Source organism: Physeter macrocephalus, chromosome 4 (assembly GCF_002837175.3).
Source record: "Physeter macrocephalus isolate SW-GA chromosome 4, ASM283717v5, whole genome shotgun sequence".
Lineage (NCBI taxonomy): Eukaryota > Metazoa > Chordata > Mammalia > Artiodactyla > Physeteridae > Physeter > Physeter macrocephalus.
The window spans coordinates 49626277-49647900 of record NC_041217.1 but is presented as its reverse complement, the minus strand read 5'-3'; the positions used below and the strand labels follow the sequence as shown (position 1 = coordinate 49647900).

At 37.4% G+C, this 21624-nt stretch overlaps 1 protein-coding gene across 5 annotated transcripts in view; it reads left to right on the top strand.

Moving 5' to 3' along the window:
• ABL2 (ABL proto-oncogene 2, non-receptor tyrosine kinase) overlaps positions 1-21624 on the top strand; it is a 122502-nt gene that overhangs the window by 29310 nt on the left and 71568 nt on the right. The gene's annotated exons all lie outside the window — the stretch shown is intronic.

The window sequence follows — 21624 nt, the reverse complement described above, 5'->3', positions numbered from 1 at the left end:
CTCATCAATTCATCTGATTTCTGCTATTTATAAGTACAACAGATGGGTGAAATCATGTGCCATCATGATAGCATGCTTTGAAAAATGTTTCCATTTTTCAGACAGTCTGGGATAAGAGCAAGTATATATATTTGTCCATTGAAAATAAAGGTGGTATAAGAATTACTGAGAGTTTGTTTTAATTTGAGCTTGGGTGATGATTTTATAGGATATTATGGTGATAATAGTGTTGGGTAGAAGGACTGTGTTTGACTTTCTCATATTGTGTGTTTTGTTTTTTTTAATCTCTATCTCCCTAGCAAAATGGGGAAAGAGCTAGAGAGTGTTGGGATAATCAGGCCTTTTAGTTATGCATCTGGTTAGGTTGACTAGCATGGCCTAGATACCAGCTATATATACCTATGATAGAATGAGAGCCAGAGTATTCCTATGAACCATTTTTCATAACTAGTTCTGTAACTGCTGAGTATGGTTAAGTTCCCTGCTATGTACAATGATTAATCAGTAAATGAAATGTGACTGGTTCATGTTTTGTTGTATTTTGACTAGAGGAAAGGCAAAATGTCACAGTGTCAGTGTTAGACTCTCTTGCTTTTAATACTTTTTTGTTTGTTTGCAATGTGTTTTTTTTAAAAGTAAACAAAACAAAAGAAAGACCATTGATAGTGTTTTTGCATAGGTCCAAACTTAATTTTTATATGACAGGTTCCAACTGATTGTCATTTTTTTCTCTGACTTCAATTGAGGGAGTAATTAATTGTTTTATCTTTCATATAACACTATATAAACTGTTCCTTGGTAGTTTTGGGAAAACTCTTGGGTTTTAAAAAAAATTTTATTAAGTAGAGATTACTTAAATGTTGTGGGAATATGTGTATATAGTTAAAATGATTTCATACAGGAAGATTGTCATATCACATAACACCTAATATTTTAATATACAAGAGTTGGAAAAGTATTCAGCATTATCTGAATTTGAAAATTAAGTGCAGTGGTCTCTTATGTTATAGCTGGCAGAAATCAGTATTTATTCTTTCAAGTATGGTTTTATAATTCTGATCCTTCGTGATATAATACAAGTATAAAGTCCTGGGAAGGTCCTTAGGTCTAGTGTTGATATGTGAAAGATTTCATTACTATCGTCATGCTGGGTTTTCTCTTCTGAAGATGACCTTCTTCACATGGCCTTCATGTCAGTTAGGAGCAATGTTTTCAAGAGAACTGGGAGTAACTTCCTGTCTAACTTGGGGATTAGCTGTGGTTAGAGTAGATAACAGGAAGTGACTGAACAGCTGCTTCCACTTTTCCCTTCCCAACCTTCTCACAACCCCATTACCAGGGCTAGGACTTTAAATTCTGGCTATACTGGAGCATATCTTAGAATATTCTTTGTAATTGCTGTCTTTGGTGACAAAATTTCTGATAACAATGTCTTTGGCAAGCAACCTCATAATTAGTTAGTAAAGGTATTACCACACTTGGCTGTTTTACCCTACCTGAATGAACTAGTGAATGTAGCTAACAACTTGCTAGTGACTCTTACAAGAGTAAGAGAACTGGTTAATATGATTCAACAGTAAGGGAACATTTAAGAAGGGAACGTAAAAGTTCTTGTGCTCTGAGAAATTCCTGAAAAACCTTATTAAACTATCCCAGGACATGAATAATGTCATATTTTTACCAGTAGTGTTCCACATCTTGAAAATGCAGAATTGAACTGGGAAGTTTATGTAATTCCAGCATCAATATTACTATCAAATTTTAAAATGTTATTAAAATTAATAGAAAGTTAACACATTAATTCAAGATTGAAGTTCAGACATTAATATAATAAATGAAAAGTTAACACACTAATATAGTGTTAACACATTAAATAGTTCAAGATTTAAGAGGTATACATTTAATTGTCCCGTATCTCTCTCCCTTTAGCCATCCAGTTCTCTTCTCCAGAGGCAATATTTCCAGTTTAAATACTCTTTGAACATTTATTATTTAAAGGACTTCTTTGGTATGTGTGAATAATTAAAGTTGACAGCATGGATTTTAGAGTCAGATGTTTAAATTTTTCATTTACAGTTGTCCCTCAGTATCTGCAGGATATTGATTCTAGGGCCCTCTGCGGATGCCAAAATCTGAGGATGTTCAAGTCTCATTTAAAATGGTGTAATATTTGCATATAACCTACGCATGTCCTCTGTATACTTTAAATCATCTTGTGATTACTTATAATGCCTAATACAATGTAGATGCTATGAAAATAGTTGTAAATACTGTGTACAGTATTTTTGCCCTAAGAATCTTTGCTGCAAAGAATTATGCTGGAAGCAGTTTTCACTGCACAACTACTTTTTTTTTTTTTTTTTGGTATGCAGGCCTCCCTCTGTTGTGGCCTCTCCTGTTGCGGAGCACAGGCTCCGGACGCGCAGGCTCAGTGGCCATGGCTCACAGGCCCAGCCGCTCCGCGGCACGTGGGATCCTCCCGGACCGGGGCGCGAACCCGGTTCCCCTGCATCGGCAGGCGGACGCGCAACCACTGAGCCACCAGGGAAGCCCACAACTACTTGACCATAAGACAATTTTGCCTTAAAAGATAAAATAACAAAAGTAAAAGAGAGACATTAAAAAGGACCTAATGAAACATGAAAATTGAAAACAAAAATTTAAAAAGATCCTATTATGAAAAATGAAAATACAAAAAATACTTGAATATATTTAAAGTGTTTGGAGATTCATGGTTATAGTTGTATTTGGCTGTATTGGGAATAAAGCGATACTTCTTTTTCAAAGTCCAACATTGAGGATTCAGTATCTAATGCTGGATGTCAGTGCTTTACAGTATAAAAATATTTGCTGTTAAGTGTCTTCAGCTCTGCCTAGAAGTAAAATGGAAAAGGGATGCTGCTATTTCTTATCAATATATGTAACATATATAACTGGTAGTACATATCTGGACTGCATTTAAGTGTTTCATCACATGCCCAGTCCTTATATTTCATCATATCATCTAAGCCACATTCAGTGCTAAATACCAAAATTCTGTCTACATCACATTCTTCACTATTGAATAGCAAAAAATTTTCACCATTTTCAAGAAACTTATACTCATTAAGAATCACGTGGACTTCCCTGGTGGCGCAGTGGTTAAGAATCCGCTTGCCAGTGCAGGGGACATGGGTTCAATCCCTGGTCCAGGAAGATCCCACATGCCGCGGAGCAACTAAGCCCATGCGCCACAACTGCTGAGCTCACGTGCCACAACTACTGAAGCCTGAGCACCTAGAGCCCTTGCTCCACAACAAGAGAGGCCACTGCAATGAGAAGCCCGCGCACCGCAACAAAGAGTAGCCCCTGCTCGCTGCAACTAGAGAAAGCCCACATGCAGCAACAAAGAGCCAGTGCAGCCAAAAAAAAAAAAATCATGTAACCATTTCTTTTTGGGGGGATAGGAGGAGCTTGAGTCTTCTTTTGCCTCCAGCTTCTTATATCGAGTGATAAAATTGGTAAAGATGGCATTAGAGAACAAGCTGTTGTATCTGAATTAGCTAAAGAATCAATAATTAATGTTCTTGAAGGCTTTTGAATTATTAACTGCCTCTTTTGTGTTTGCTATAGCTTGGTAAACCTTTGGTTTTGTTGGGTGTGAAGGATGACTGTGCCCCCCCCCAAAAGATTTGCAAAAACTGATAGGTTATCATTTTCCAGTGTAATGAAACCTAAACTGTTGATCAGTTATTTTATCTTTTATGCAAAATGGTCTTTTGGCCAATTAGTTGTTTGGCAAAACTGCTTGTGGCTAAGCGTCTCATGGTGAAAATACCTAGATCCTGTAAATACAGTATAAATGCTGTGTAGATAGATGCTGGTGTGCTGCAAATTGAAGTTTTGCTTTTTGGAACTGTCTGGGGGTTTTTTTTTTTTTTCTTCCCCTGATTATTTTCCATCTGTGGTTGGTTGAATCTGCCAGTGTGGAACCCACGGATATGGTGAGCCAACTACATTTAATAGTTGCACTTTCTTGGTACTGGGAATATGGCATTGAACAAATGAAACCACCTACTTTCATGGAGATTATCTTGTAGTGAGTAGAGACAGGCTCTTTTTTAAAATTTACTATATCATGTGGTGATGAGTTCTGAGAGTAATATAAAGCTGGGTAAATTAGAGTGATAGGGGAAATGCTGTTTTGGATTGGGTGGTCAGAGAAAGCCTCTGGTAGGGTGACATTTCAGTAGAGAATTGAATGATCTGAAAGAGTGAGACTTAGGACTTTCAGGAGAAAAATATTCCAGGAAGAGGACCATCAAAGGCAAAATTCTGGAGAATATTTGTAAAGCAGAGGTTTTTATCCTTCCAGAATGGCAGAGGAGGCTGGACTGGGTAGAGAGGACTGGCTCAGGCAGAGAATGCTAGGAGATAATACATACAGGGAGAAAGAAGGTAAAAGTTGTGTGTAGGATGGGGATCTGTTGGTGTAGGGGGGTTATATTTTAAAAGGTTCAGTCTGTCCAGTTTGTGGAGAATAAACTCTTGGGGGCAGAGGTGAAAGCAGAGAAACTAGTTATGAGTTTAAAATAGCCATAGAATATGCAGCAGTGTACTGGATACAGAGAGCTTTATCAAATTTAGTTTGGTGTCACTTCTCTCTAGGATTTGACTTCTACTGTTGAATAATGGGGTAAGAAATGACAGTGAATTCATAATGAATATTTATTTTTAAATGGTAACTTTAGAAATTATAGTTAAACTCTGTAATGATTTAAATTTGTTTGTATAGATTCCCTAAGCATCACTTGCATCTTAAAGAAATATGGTAAAAAAAAAAAAATGGTAAGATTCCCAAAAGAACTTCCAATACCTTTTATAGTTATATTACAGTATGTAGTAAATTTTTTTCTTAGGCCTTCCAAAAATGGCTGTGTTGCAGATTTTTGACAAATACTGGGTGCTATGTTTTCCTCTCCAGTTTGACTAGGTGACTTTTCCAATTTGAAACTGCTTTGGTTTCTCCAGCGTATATCGATATGCTAAAAAGTATTTAAAAGTCAAAATTCTTAGACTTTAAGCAAGTAGGTTTCTAGTGGTGAAAATAAATGGAATATAAAAATGTCAACATGTAAAATTTAAACTTTCGAGTCACTGAGTAATTCATCTGAATTTGCTAGCAAACTTCCTATGTTTGATATTGTGGAAAGGAATTGCATCAAAAAAGATGTCTCAGGATTCTTAATATCTAAATGGGTAAATAAAGGCATTTTGAATCAAAGATGAAGTCATGGATAAGGGAGACATAAAGATCAGACATGGTAAAGATGTAGGAAATAGAAAATCTAAACAGACACTGTGAAGCATACTTAAATATAGTTAGTGTTGGAAGGAGAAGAGAAATAGAAAATGAAAGTTAAAGGGAAAGCCTAGTATATTGAGAGTTTATGAAATGTTTTAAATAAGGAATTGCTGGATCCAGTCAAGTTTAGGGACTACATTGAAAGAACTAGCATAGTCATACACCCACTCAAGAAAGAACTCTGAAAGTGAATTCCAAAAATATTATATTATACATTATGTAGTTATAGCCTACAAGGGCATTGATAATTTTCTCTATTCTTAATATCTATAAATTTCATCTGCTTGTATAATGTTCCTATGACTTATAAAGTAGCTATTAAAAGTTTCACATTGATGGTGTAGAAGATAATTTCAAGTTTTTTCAAATGTTTACAGAAGGAACTTTATCCGGAGAAGTAGTATGTATTTTTATTAATATATTTTCATACCTTTTCTTGGATTTTTATTTTTGCCATAGTCTTTATCTACAACTATCTTTTACATAGTATAAGGCTACCTTTAACCCCAGTTATGTAATAATTTATTATTATTTCTATTTAAGATAAGAAAATAAGATATAACCTCAGTTTGGTTCATGGAATCGTAAGATTTGAGCTGCAAATAACCTTAGGATGATCTCTTCCCCTGCCCCTTAATTTTGCAGATGGGGAAATGGAAACACAGTAAATTTTCATATCTCTGATGGAGAAAAGATTATAACTTAGGTCTTCTGATTTCCAATTCAGTGCTCTTCTATAACATTTTGCCTTATGTTTGTTTTGTATTATCATTTTTTGACTGTTTCAGTTGTACACTAATAAAGACAAGAGTTATCCTTTTTTGTTGTTAAATTGCTGCTTTATGATTATCTTGAGTGCTTTGTGCATACATATAAAGATGCTCTCTTTATATTGAGAAGATGACAGCCTTGATTATCTTCCTCCAAGTGAAAGTTAACTTGGAATTTCTAGGGATACAGTATCTAAACCTTTTAATCTTAATTGCCAGCTTTCTGGTTGTGTTATTGCTTTCTTATTTATTTTGATTTGAAATAAATTTTGCATAGTTAACTTTATTTAGAAGAGTTAAGTATGCAAAGTATAAGTGGAAATTTTTCTGTTAATAGCTTAAAGACCTTACTAATTTTAATAAGAAGAACCAGTTTGGCTTTATAGGTTGTCTGATTTATGGAATAGTTTAGGACATTCATTACTTTTTTGAGGTATAAGTAACTGCAAGTAGATTGAATGGTTTTGCTTATAAGGATCATTGGGGCACTTGATTTAACAAATAGCTAAGGATGTTAGCATTTTAATATGCTTAATAGTTTAAAAAATTAAATGGAGAAAGTATCTTTAATTAATTTTTAAATTTTAAATAATGTTATCCTTAAATTTTTATTGACATTATTATTTAGTAAGCCAAATATTTACAGATATGTAGAAACAAACTTTGTTAACTCCTAACAAAATAGTTACAGTTTCCAAAACTTTGAGGTAATGAGGCTGTTAAAACACCCATAAATATTGAACTCTAAAGCACCCTGTTGGTATGTAAGTTGGTATATCTAGTGATTCTAGCCAAAGTAGAGGAAAAAATGAAAGCTGCTTATAACTGAAATGTGCTCTTTGTGGAAGAGTTGTGAAAGAAATTGCTTTCTTGAGCAACGTTTGATACTAATCACAGGCAGACATAGCCAGCTATACTGACAATTGGTTATAAAAATAATAATTGGCAGGAAAAGTCACAACTATCATTGGCAAAGGAATTAACACCTTACTCCTTAATCACCCAGCATCTGTCTTGAAGTTGATGCACACACAGTGTTTTCCTTGATTGTGAATTTTAACCAGTAGCATTCTATGCAGTATAAATTGTGTTCCTTGATTAGTCATATCCAATTCGAGTTTTGAAAACTTACTGTAGGAGAAACACCTGTGCCTACCCCATTTACTTGAAAGATTTTAACTGGAAAGCACACTACAAAAATAAGTTGCAGTTATTAATAGATACAGTAAAATACTGACCTGTAGATAGTTTCCAGTAAAAATAACACAAAACAAATATGCAGTCAAAAATTTCTCAAACTAAAAACAGCATTGTTTTACAGTAAATAAATTTAGTGGAAGAGTGGTTATATTTAGCATTAGTGTGTATTATTAGACTCAAGTCAGTAGTTTTAATGGTTTAAGAATATCGTCATTCTTGGGACTTCCCTGGTGGCTCAGTGGTTAAGAATCCACCTGCCAATGCAGGGGACACGGGTTCGATCTCTGGTCTGGGGAAGATCCCACAAGCCGCGGAGCAACTAAGCCTGTTCACCACAACTACTGAGCCTGTGCTCTACAGCCTGCAAGCCACAACTACTGAAGCCCGCGTGCCCTAGAGCCCACGTGCCGCAACTATTGAACCCGCATGCTGCAGGTACTGAAGTGTGCGCACCTGGAGCCCATGCTCTGCAACAAGCCATTGCAATGAGAAGCCTGTGCACCACAACGAAGAGTAGCCCCCACTCGCCGCAACTAGGGAAAGCCTGTGCGTAGCAACAAAGACCCAACACAGCCAAAATTAAATAAAATTTAAAAAAAAAGAATATAGTCACTTTATTATTTTCTTATTTTTGAGGCATCTTTCTTGTCCCTTAAACATTTTGATGCAGTAATTTTCTTGTAATAGAATACTTTGGAAACTGACTGTTAAATGTAATACATATCTTGTTTATCTTTTTGGTTGGTAAGTTTTATCTCAATTCTGAATATAATGTAGATGTTTAAAAAGTACAGTTTTTTTTGAAAATGTATTTTAAGTTACTGAATCTAGCTAAGCTTCAGTTTCTGCATTTTAAAAATGAGGATAATTTTAGCACTTTTCTACTCGCAGGGTTGTAAAGATTTTTATTCAACATAGTTTTGGAAGTCCTAGCTACGACAATCAGAGAAGAAAAAGAAATAAAAGGAATCCAAATTAAAAAAGAAGTTAAACTGTCACTGTTTGCAGATGACATGATACTATACATAGAAAATCCTAAGGACACTACGAGAAAACTGCTAGAGCTCATCAATGAATTTGGTAAAGTTGCAGGTTACAAAATTAATACACAAATCTGTTGCATTTCTATACACTGACAATGAAACATCAGAAAGAGAAAGAAACAATCCCATTTACCATCGCATCAAAAAGAATAAAATACCTAGGAATAAACCTACCTTAAGAGACGAGACCTGTACTCTGAAAATTATAAGATGCTGATGAAAGAAATCGAAGACAAACAGATAGAAAGATATGCCATGTTCTTGTATTGGAAGAATCAATATTATCAAAGTGACTATACTACCCAAGGCAATCTACAGATTCAGTGCAATCCCTATCAAATTATCAGTGGCATTTTTCACAAAACTAGAACAAAACATCTTAAAATTTGTGTGGAGACACAAAAGACCCCAATAGCCAAAGTAATCTTGAGAAAGAAAAATGGAGCTGGAGAAATCAGGCTCCCTGACTTCAGACTATACTACAAAGGTATAGTCATCAAAATGGTATGGTACTGGCACAAAAATAGAAAATAGATCAATGGAACAGGATAGAATGCCCAGAAATAAACCCATGCATCTATGGTCAATTAATCTATGACAAAGGAGGCAAGACTATACAATGGTGGAAGGACAGTCTCTTCAACAAATGATGCTGGGAAAACTGTACAGCTACATGTAAAAAAATGAAATTAGAACATTCTTTAACACCAGACACAAAAATAACTCAAAATGGATTAAAGACCTAAATGTGAGACTGGACACTCTAAAACTCTTAGAGGAAAACATAGGCAGAACACCCTGACATAAATTGCAGCAAGATCTTTTTCGATCCATCTCCCAGAGTAATGGAAATAAAAAGAAAAATAAATGAAATGCGACCTAATTAAATTCAAAAGCTTTTGCACAGCAAAGGAAACCATAAACAAAACTAAAAGACAGCCCACAGAATGGGAGAAAATATTTGCAAATGATGTGACAAACAGCTCATGCAGCTTAATATCATCACAACAAACAACCCAGTCAAAAAATGGGCAGAAGAACTAAATAGACATTTCTCCAAAGAAGACATACAGATAGCCAAGAGGCACATGAAAAGATTCTCAACATCACTAATGATTGGAGAAATGCAAATCAAAAGTACAATGAGATAGCACCTCACACCAGTCAGAATGGCTATCATCAAAAAATCCATAGCCAATAAATGCTGGAGAGGGTGTGGAGAGAAGGAAACCCTCCTACACTGTTGGTGGGAATGTAAATTGTTACAGCCACTGTGGAGAGCAGTATGGAGGTTCCTTAAAAAACTAAAAATAGAACTACCATATGATCCTGCAATCCCACGACTGGCATATACCCAGAGAAAACCATAATTCAAAAAGACATGTATCCCAGTGTTCATATCAGCACTGTTTACAATAGCCAGGATATGGAAGCAACCTAAATGTCCATCAACAGAGGAATGGGTAAAGAAGATGTGGTATATATATACAATGTAATTTTACTCAGCCATAAAAAGGAACGAAATTGGGTCATTTGTAGAGACGTGGATGGACCTAGAGAGTGTAAGTCAGTCAGAAAGAGAAAAACAAATATTGTATATTAATGTATGTATATGGAATCTAGAAAAATGGTATAGATGATCTTAATATTGCAAAGCAGAAATAGAGACACAGACATAGAGAACAAATATATGGATACCAAGGGGGAAAGGGGTGGTTTGGGAGGAACTGGGAGATTGGGATTGACACATACACATTATTGATACTATGTATAAAATAGACAACTAAGGGGAAAATAGTCTATAGCATAGGGAACTCTACGTAATGCATTGTGGTGTCCTAAATGGGGGGGAAATCCAAAAGGGAGGGGATATATGTATATGTATGGCTGATTCATTTTGCTGTGCAGTAGAAGCTAACACAACATTGTAAAGCAGCTGTACTCCAATAAAAATTAATTTAAAAAAACAAACTAAATCAGCTACCATATGATCCTGCAGTCCCACTCCTGGGCATATATCTGGATAAAAACATGGTCAGAAAGGATACATGCACCTAAGTGTTTACAATAGCCAAGACATGGAAGCAACCTAAATGTCCATCGACAGAAGAATGGATGAAGAAGGTATGGTACATATATACCATGGAATATTACTCAGCCATTAGAAAGAATGAAATAATGCCATTTGAGAAATATTGTCTGATATTGCTTATATGCAGCATCTAAAAAAAAAAAGTACAAAAAAGATACAAAACAGAAACAGACTCACAGACTTAGAGAATGAATTATGGTTACCAGTGGGGAAGGGTGGGATTGACAGGTACACACTGCTATATTTAAAATGGATAACCGGGCTTCTCTGGTGGCGCAGTGGTTGAGAGTCCGCCTGCCGATGCAGGGGACGTGGGTTCGTGCCCCGGTCCTGGAAGATTCCACATGCCGCAGAGCGGCTAGGCCCGTGAGCCATGGCCGCTGAGCCTGCGCGTCCGGAGCCTGTGCTCCGCAACGGGAGAGGCCACAACAGTGAGAGGCCCGCCTACTGCAAAAAAAAAAAAAAAAAAATGGATAACCGACAAGAACCTACTGTTATAGCACAGGGAACTCTGCTCAATATTATGTAATGACCTAAATGGGGAAAGAGTTTGAAAAAGAATAGATACATGTGTATGTATAACTGAATCACTTTGCTGTACACCTGAAACTAACACATCGTTAATCAGCTATGCTCCAATATAAAATAAAAAGTTAAAAAGATTCAATGAGATGTGTATTTTGGTTGGCATGTAGATTTTCTGAGTTAAATCCCATGTCTGCTACTTATTTAGTTGCATGACCTTGCAAAAGTTATGTTACCCTTCTTAGTCTCTTTGTTCCGTCCCCTTGAGTCTTCCTTTTCCGTAAAATACAGCCTGTGTTTGCAGCTGAGTCATTTTCTCAGCCTGTTTCCTCCTCATAGAAATGTGGGGAATCCAAAGACCTGTTTTCATTTTATACTGTCTCTGTTCTCTTTAGTTCAACCTGGCAGTTCTTCTGCTAGTACAGTTTTTGTGATAGGAGAAGTTACAGCATTTTCGTATGTACTTCATATGCTCATGGAAGTGATCTAGAAGAAAAGAGGAGGGGGAGATACTGGTGATATAGAAGAGAGCAGAAGAATTGCTGGGGCTGATATTGAAAAGAGGACAGATAGTTGTTCATTTATTATAACAAGAAGGAAGGCAGAGCATTTAGATGCTGATAGATGCTGATACTGTGGGTGGATATGATAGTAATTCCTGGAAATTCTGATCCCTTTAATTTTCTGAGCAAAGTTATCAGCTGAGGGCAAAAAAGGGTATGGAAGAAGGCATTAGAAGTTTGAGAAGCGAGGAGAGTGCATGTAATTGTCATTTAGAGAAATGGGAGTGTGAAATGGCCTAGGAAAATACAGTATTATTCCCAGGCAGAATTAAGGGCTTACTTGAAGTTAAAGGTCATGAGTTAAAAGTGTCACCAGTCAGCTTGGTTGTGTGTGTGTGTGTTTTTCCTCCATCCATATTGATTTTTGGAGTAGGAGAATAGAGAATTTAATCAAGCTTGTGATTTTGCAAAGTGAGTGTATCCAAGTGAGAGGGGAGCGAGTGATTATGTTTATGGATCATGGAACTTAAACTGGGTAAAGAGAGAAGAGGGGACTTCAAGGGGTGAGGGACGATGAAAAAATAGTTTGAGTCGGTAGATCTGAGGTCCTGATGGGATCAAATTATGATAAGAGTTCATGTACTGGAAGGAATGAGTTAGTAAGATAGAATATGTATTCAAAATGGGTTGTGTGAAATTTAGATTATTGAGAAGGGTGCATTGCAGTGTGTGGCTGAGGTAAGGTTACATTTAGTTCTCTGATCTTCACAGCAACCTTTAGGTAGTGTAAGCATCATTGTTCATGTTTTATAGATGAACAGACTGTAGCTCAGAGAGGTTGGACAATTTCCTCAAGGTCACAAAGCTAGTAAGATGGCTACATAGGACTCAAACTCCATCACTCTCTCAGTACTCACTCCTCTACCATACTGTATCAAGTTTCTGAAAGATGGTGACTTGTTATCTTCTCTTTGAACCTAAATGGCAGTCTCAAGACTTTTGAGAAATACACATGAAAAAAATTATTTTCCTCTTCAGGAATCTTCAGAGACTAACATAGTGATAAGGGTGATGTTAGAGGGGTTCATTGCTACTGTTATTACCTAACCGATCTTACTGAAAACACACACACACACACACACACACACACACACACACACACACACACACATATTAGATGCTTAAATAAGACAGTTTTTTGTTTAAACTCCCTTTTGTAAGGGGGCTTAGGGTGGGTGGGGGACAGGACAAGTAGGAATGTACTATTGTTTCAGCAGCATGCCTGGACAGACAGCTGTGCTGTTAGAATGTGTCTGCCCAAATTCATGTGCATTCTTTATGATGGCAGTTTGCACCATGGCAAGTCTCTAGGAAAGGATAGTGGGCTACTGGATAGTGTCCATTTGGGATATGATTCTCCTCTCTCCCCCAGTAAGATAGTAATTATCATACTTTTTCTTTGTGGTCTTAAACATTTTGCTTTGTGGTAGGAGGCAGACTTTGAAGAGTTCTTTAATTGTGAAGGAAGAATGAGGGAATTATAATTAAGTATAGTATGAACTAATGTGTTTACATTTTTGTAAAATGTTTGCCAGAGTAGAAAAAATAGGGTGCCTAAATTGCAGTTGTTTTTTCTTCTCTCTTTTTTTTTTTTTTTTTTTTTTTGGTATGCGGGGCTCCCTCTGTTGTGGCCTCTCCCATCGCGGAGCACAGGCTCCGGACGCGCAGGCTCAGCGGCCATGGCTCATGGGCCCAGCCGCTCCGCGGCATGTGGGATCCTCCCAGACCGGGGCGCGAACCCGGTTCCCCTGCATCGGCAGGCGGACGCGCAACCACTGCGCCACCAGGGAAGCCCTCTTCTCTTTTTTTAAAAATTGTTTTTAATTGTGGTAAAATATATACAACATAGAATTTACCATCTTATCAGGTAATGTTTTAATATGCTCTAGTTTTATTTTGTTAATATAATATTCTGTTTAAAATTAGTAGTTCCCTGTGGATGGCCCTTATGAATTTTGGCCAGAGGAATTCCTCTACATTACCACTCTTCTATCTTCTACCTGCTACTAGTATGGAAACTTTGTACCCCATTAGCGTGGAGTCTGGTGACAGAACGAGAGAAGTAGTAGACTTTAGTTGCCGATGTTCATACAGTATCTTTGAAACATGGGTCATATCAGCTCCTTCCTACTTTTCCCTTTGAATCCTTCATGCCAGTTCCTCAGAGATTGTATAGGAAAGCCTGAATCAGAGTGTATTGATCTTGATCAGAGTGTATCTGATCTTGTCATTTCCTTAATAGCTTTCATTGATTTCTTACCATCTTCAGGATGAGGTCTGAACTCCTTAGCAGAGCATCCAAGGCTTTCATAATCTGGTGCCTGCCTAGTCTCAGACATGCTAGGCTTCAGCCATACTAAAATACATGTTGTTCTCTAAACATGGTCTGTGCCTGGCAAGTAGTAGGTAGTCTAGAAATATTTCTTGAAAGAATGAAAAAAAATACATATATGTATATATATGTGTGTATCACAGTTGTACTTTTTTACATGCTAACATGCTGACTTTTATTCCACGGCTAACTCTTGGCTTTCCTTTAAGACTCAGGCCAAGAATCCTCTTTTAGGAGGCCTTCTCTGCTTTTGGCTATACTAGTTGGCACTCTTGCTCTATGATACCAAAACATTCAGGCCACATCTCTGTATGTAACCATGATAATTACTTTTTAATTTCTCCCACTAGTATGTGAGGTTCTTGAGGGCCAGGGATCATGTCTTATTTACCTCGGTACTCCCTAGCTCTTGGCTTATTCTTCACAGATACATTCTATTACAGAAAACTTTTGAGATAGCTGTTCCTCTTGTTTCCTAATATTTACATTATGTAGCATTATATATTGAATATTCCTGGCTTTTAAATTTCACTTCTTCGCCTTCCCAAAGCGAAAATTGCTTCGACACTTGACTTGTGAAATAATCAGTATTCCAGTGAGTATGTGTCATAAATCAAAATCAGTATAATATGATTGCTTATTATGGGATTGGAATGTTAGGTAGGAAGATTAGAATTGCAGACTTCATCTTCATGTGGAGGAATTATCTGAACTCTAAATAATTGAACAAGATTATGTAAGTCTTACCCTTCTATATCAGTACATCTGAGTTTGCACATTTTAAATTGGTGATTCATTAAATTGTTCCTTCTTAATATGTAACTATTGTTAATGCATTTTTGTTTCCTAATTTCCACTCTCTTTTTGTCAATCTTGCTTTCCTTCCTATTCTTGACATCAAAAGTTGTGTCATCTGGGTATTCCTTAGAATTAATAGCTTAGTCAGTGGGTGATACATGTTTGTTCTTACAAGAAGGCTTTATGATAGATGTTCTTCCTTTTTAGAGTCTACAATCTTAATCATTTTACTGTAAGTTTTTACTCTGTTACTAAATTTAGTTGTGAAATCATTAGGTGAAACAATATTCAAGGAGAGTATAAGATACTAAAAATGTCTTGGATTTTTTGGCATGAATCTAGGCACCATAAATATTTATTATATAAACAGCAACTGTGTGAAAACCTGAATTTATTTAGATTTATTTAAATTATTTATTTTTGGCTGCATTGGGTCTTCGTTGCTGCACGCAGGTTTTCTCTAGTTGCGGCAAGCGGGGGCTACTCTTCGTTGTGACGCGCAGGCTTCTTATTGTGGTGGCTTCTTTTGTTGCGCAGCATGGGCTCTAGGCGCGCGGGCTTCAGTAGTTGTGGCTCGTGGGCTCTAGAGCGCAGGCTCAGTAGTTGTGGTGCACAGGCTTAGTTGCTCCGTGGCATGTGGGATCTTCCTGGACCAGGGCTCAAACCCGTGTCCCCTACATTGGCAGGCAGATTTTTAACCACTGTGCCACCAAGGAAGTCCCTAGATTTATTTAAAATAATTAAAAAAAATTAAAGTGTGGGATTGAAGCATCTCTGTTGTGTTTTTTCCTGGGGTAGACCAGCTCTTCCGTGCCAGAACTACGTGACTCCAGCACATCAGTTTTTATGGGATTTACTCTTAAAATTTTTTTGTAGTGCTATAAAATATATATAACAAAGTTTGCAGTTTTAACCACTTTGAGTGTACGCTCAGTGGCATTTATTACATTCACAATGTATTGCAACTGTCACCACTATTTCCAAACCTTTTCTAACAACCCAAGCAGAAAATATCACCAATAAGCAGTAACTCCATTCTTCCCTCCTCACAGCCCCTAGTAACCTCTAATCTACATTCTGTCTCCATGAATTTGCCTAGTCTAGATATTTCATGTAAGTTGAATCATACAATATTTGTCTTTTTGTATCTAGTTTATTTCAATTAGCATAATGTTTTCAAAGTTCACCATGTTGTAGCATGTATCAGAACTTCATTCCTTTTTATGGCTGAATAATATTCTATTGTATGTATATACTACTTTTGTTTATCCATTCTTTTTTTTTTTTTTTTTTTTTTTGTGGTACGCGGGCCTCTCACTGTTGTGGCCTCTCCCGTTGCGGAGCACAGGCTCCGGACGCACAGGCTCAGCTACCGTGGCTCACAGACCCAGCCGCTCCACAGCATGTGGGATCTTCCCGGACCGGGGCACGAACCCGTGTCCCCTGCATCGGCAGGAGGACTCTCAACCACTGCGCCACCAGGGAAGCCCTATCCATTCATTTTTTCTTTCTTTTTTTAATATTTATTTATTTATTTTGGCTCTGCTGGGTCTTAGTTGCGGCATGCGGATTCTTAGTAGAGGCATGCATCCGGGATCTAGTTCCCCGACCAGGGATTGAACCTGGGTCCCCTGCATTGGGAATGAGGAGTCTTACCCATTGGACCACCAGGGAAGTCCCTCCATTCATTTCTTGTTAGGCACTTGGGTTTTTTCTACCTTTTGACTATTGGGAACAATGCTGCAATGAACATTGGCGTGTTAAGTATCTGTTTGAATCCTTATTTTCAGTTCGTTTGAGTATATACCTGGGAGGGGAATTGCTGGGACATGTGATAATTCAATGTTAAGCTTTTTGAGGAACAACCAAAATGTTTTCTACGGAAGCTGACCATTTTACATCCTTACCTGCAATGTACTGGGATTCATTCTTAGGAGATAATTCTACCTATAAGGCCTTTAACTAGTTATATATTACCTTGGATGGGTCTGTTAATTTCTATTTCAGTTACTTCATCCTTAAAAGTGGGGCTTGAATTAGATAATCTGTAGTTTCTCCTGTCTCTTAAATTCCATGGCTGACATTACAATGAATTTCCATGATGTTTACATTCCCAGTTCTTTTGTCCTCTCCTCCCCTTTTAAAAAAAAAAAAGAGCAGTTTGTACAGTGGGAGACAGAACCTCTATATGCCTGGTGGTACAAGTATATTCAAGTCTCCAAATACTTTCTAATTCTTATTTGTTAGATATGTTCATAGTTCAAAGTTAGTTTATTGAAGACTTTTCAAGCACATCTACATTGAAATATCATAAACTTTTATTGTATTCTGTGGCTATGAAAATCATAACTTGGGCAGAACTTTACTTTTTGCACAATTTATGTCAAAAAAGGTTTTGCTCCACACCATTCTACATTAGTGATATATATATTGTATTTACATATTATATGTCGTATATATTGTATATTGAATCACATAGTAAAATACTTATCACTTATAAGAAAGTAGGTTACTTTTAAGAGTGTATCACCATTTGCATATAGATAATTATCTCTAGATACTTAATGAAAACTTGAAATAAAAGGGAGAAAGCCATCAAGGATAACTGCAAACTTAAAACACACACAAGTATATTTGCACATAGCACTTCAATTACATACCAAAATGTATTACACATAATAATGAGTAGAGAGACCAGAAGTCTTGGATCTTGTGTTATGGGCATTCTGTTAGGCCAGGACACTCCAATAGGCCATAATGTGTTAAAGTAAAGAAGTTTTAGTAAGAATTTTTTCCTTGGCTACTGATGATTGAACAGGGAGAACAGTATGAGTAGCTCTTATTCCCGGACCAAAAACTCACTTTTTTTTTTTTTTGGCGGTACGCGGGCCTCTCACTGTTGTGGCCTCTCCCGTTGCGGAGCACAGGCTCCGGACGCGCAGGCTCAGCAGCCATGGCTCACGGGCCCAGCTGCTCCGCGGCATGTGGGATCTTCCCGGACCGGGGCACGAACCTGTGTCCCCTGCATCGGCAGGTGGACTCTCAACCACTGCGCCACCAAGGAAGCCCCCAAAACTCACTTTTAAACTGGTTATGTAACTTGTTAATATACAGTTGACCTCAGCTTTGCAGGAAAAGGGCCATCTTTTATTCTTAAGTATTTTAAAAGTTGATTTTAGCACCTATTGTTTTCCAGGTAGCCCCTGAAAACAAGATTTGTGAAAGAGGTAACAGTTTTAGTCTATTCTTGCTGTCCCCAATGAATTACATGAAGTAATTGCCATTAAATTAAATGAATTGGGAATTCCCTGGCGGTTCAGTGGTTAGGACTCCGCGCTTTCATTGCAGGGGACATGGGTTCAATCCCTGGTCGGGGAACTCAGATTCTGCAAGCTGTGCAGTGTGGCCATAAAAGTAAGTAAATAAATAAATAAATAAAATTAAATGAATTAATTGCTATTAAATCCAAGGTTCCTTATTTTCCTGTTTATTTGGGTTTCAGTGGATAAGGAAGCAGTGATAACAACTCATTGACCTTCTGATAGTGCCTTTAGACCCAGGGCAAGATACTCCCAAAGACCGACAGTCTCCCTGAGGATGGCTGTAGTTGGAAGGGGATGGTGTGTCATTACTATTCTTGGAACTTGACTTGGCTGTTTCTATGCTTCTTTGGTGCAAGTCAGAAGGGTTGGGTTGGATCTCAGGGCATCTTTGGAATAATCAAGATGCTTAGTGTAGCAGCCCAGTTTGCAACCAGTTTTTGTTTTATTTTGTTTTACAGTGTTTTTGTTTGTTTATCTCTTACAGTGTTTTTAATCCTTGTTCTTTTTGCCAGTAACAGACACCTGTGCCTCACTAGTCCCTCCCTTTCCCCTAGGCTAAGGTGTTGTTAAAGTTGATTTTTTTCTATTGATGTACTCACTCCTAAGTTTGGCTCATCAAAATCTAGAGTTTTACTTTGAAAAAATGATCAACTACTTGTATTTTTTTTACCATAGTAAAATGTAACAACATTAAAAACTAGCTGCTGTTACCACATAGCACAGGGAGATCAGCTCAGTGCTTTGTGACCACCTAGAGTGGTGGGATAGGGAGGGTGGGAGGGAGACGCAAAAGAGAGAAGATATGGGTATATATGTATATGTATAGCTGATTCACTTTGTTATAAAGCAGAAACTAACACACCATTGTAAAGCAATTATACTCCAATAAAGACGTTAAAAAAAAAAGGCTGACAGCACCAACAGTATATCAACTGGACGTGGAAAAATGGAACTCACAAATGTTGCTGATTGTAGGGCAAATGGTATAACCACTTTGAGCAACTGTTTAGCACTTATGCTTTTACTGTTAAGAATACACCTATCCCATGACCACCATTTCATTTCTAAGTACTTACTGAAAAGAAATGAAAGCAAGAAAAAAAAAAGCATGTTCATAGCAGTTTTATTCTTAATAGTGAGAAACTGAAAACAGCAAAATTGCCCATCAATAGGTTAATGTATAAACAATCTGTGGTATATTCATATAATGGAATATTAATAACAATAAAAACATTTCTGATATACAAAAAAAAAACAAAACTAGCTGCTGTTAATAACGGCCTAATAAGCCTTTTGTTTTCTTGACTAGCACTTGACTATTCCAGATATTTGCCTTCATCTCCCAAAGTGAGAGACTTTTAGAACTTTAAGAACTCTTTTATGCATATAGTTAAAAAGGAGTGATAATTGATTTCTATCAGTTTCTTACAACCTCTTTTGATTGTGGAGAGAGTGGTAAGAATTTTTCTAACCAGTAATCTCCTTTATTAATTTGATTCATCATCCCTTTCATCAGCAATGTCTTACTGGTTAGGGCATGAGCTCACATTCTCATTTATTAGACTTACAAGACAGCATGCCAGACAGTAGTAAAACTTCCTAGGATATTTGTCTGCTGAGAGATTAAAATTAAGCGCTAGATGTTTATTCCTTTTTAAAAAATAAATTTATTTATTTATTTTTGGCTGCATTGGGTCTTTGTTGCTGTGTGCGGGCTTTTCTCTAGTTGCGGCGGGTGAGGGCTACTCTAAGTTGCGGTGCGAGGGCTTCTCATTGCAGTGGCTTCTCTTGTTGAGGAGCACAGGGTCTAGGTGCACGGGCTTCAGTAGTTGTGCCACACAGGCTCAGTAGTTGTGGCGCACAGGCTTAGTTGCTCTGCGGCATGTGGGATCTTCGCAGACCAGAGCTAAAACCTGTGTCCCCTGCACTGGCAGGCGGATTCTCAACCACTGCGTCACCAGGGGAGCCCTAGATGATTATTCCTAAAGAACATCTATTTAAGGAGAGTAGCTTCCCCCTCCCATCCTACTCCTCAGCTAATTTATTTCCTTTAGGTAGCTTCAGACTTGTCTGTTCTAATATTCTAAATAAGCCACCAAATATTTGGTAAACTTTTACTATTGTGAAGTATTCTTGGCTGTGGAAGTCTAGTCTTTACCAGCTCCAAGTGACTGGTGGTGGCTTTTCTTTTTTGAGTCTGGCCAGGGAACAGAAGGCCAATTCAAGTGGTAAAGGGAATAGGGTAAAGGAGCTAGCTCAACATCCAATATCAGCCTGGTCTGATATTCTGCCCCTCTTTATTTTCTTTCCGGTTTTGGCATCCCTAATTTCCTATTCCTTCTCTGGCCATGTACATTTTTCACCTTGCCTATTTGTGCCCAAACCCCAAAAGAAACAAAAACCCCAAGAACCCCCTATCTTATATATTTTCTCCTGTTTTTGAAATCAAAAGTGCTCTAAGAAATTTCACAGGGAGTAGCAAAAGGTAAAGACACTAAGAGGAGGTCAGGGGATAATCTCTCTTTTATCTTTCTCTACCTTCTCCTTTTTGCTTAGAATCAATAGAAAAGTTGAGGGATATTAAGAAAAGTTGTAGAAGGTTTTAAGACTATACTGTGGACTAAATAAAGTGTAATATTCATATATATTTCAAAATATTTCAAACTAATTCTCAGGTGTATGTACTGGTAGAGGGGATTTCAGCGAAGAATATCAAAGAAGAATGAACTATAGTACTGGAATGACTTTGGGTGTCTGCAAGTAGTAGGGATGGGGTAAGCTTCTTATTCCTTGACCCAAGGTGAGGAGATAGGAGTAGGGGAGTAATATGTTCCCAGGGCATGCAGGGGAGGGGAGGGAAAGTCCGAGACAAAGGAAGAGAACATGTTATGAGTGAAGAGATGCTCCACAGCTGCTTTTAAGGCATATACATACATAGGTCAGAATACAAAAAAGTGGAATTTTTTTCTTCTTTACCTGAAATTTGACATGAATACACACATGCACACACACAAATAGTTAATAAGGGGAAACCGTAATAAAAATGGTGGTTGACCAATATATTTGAAGCTTTTTTTTTTTTTCCCCTTGCAAGCATGAAGTATCATGCTTCAGGGTTTGTTTTTTTGTGTGTGTGTGTGGTACGCGGGCCTCTCACTGTTGTGGCCTCTCCCGTTGCGGAGCACAGGCTCCGGACACACAGGCTCAGCGGCCATGGCTCACGGGCCCAGCCGCTCCGCTGGCTTGTGGGATCTTCCCGGACCGGGGCACGAACCCGTGTCCCCTGCATCGGCAGGCGGATTCTCAACCACTGCGCCACCAGGGAAGCCCCTTCAGGGTTTTTTTGAGTGTTATTGTAATTTATTCTTTTAAAAAACATTTATTTGTTTTGCTTCTGTATAGTCATATATCCAGTTAGGTTCAAAAGTCATTCTCTTCTGAATTAGTATCCAGATAAGACCTGTTTATCACAATGACATTTTAAATAATTGATATAACATTTGATATCCTATCTAATGGAATTGATATGTATCTTAAATCTTCATCTTTAGGTTCTCTTCACTCTTTTTTTGTTTGTTTTACATCTTTATTGGAGTATAATTGCTTTACAATGGTGTGTTAGTTTCTGCTTTAC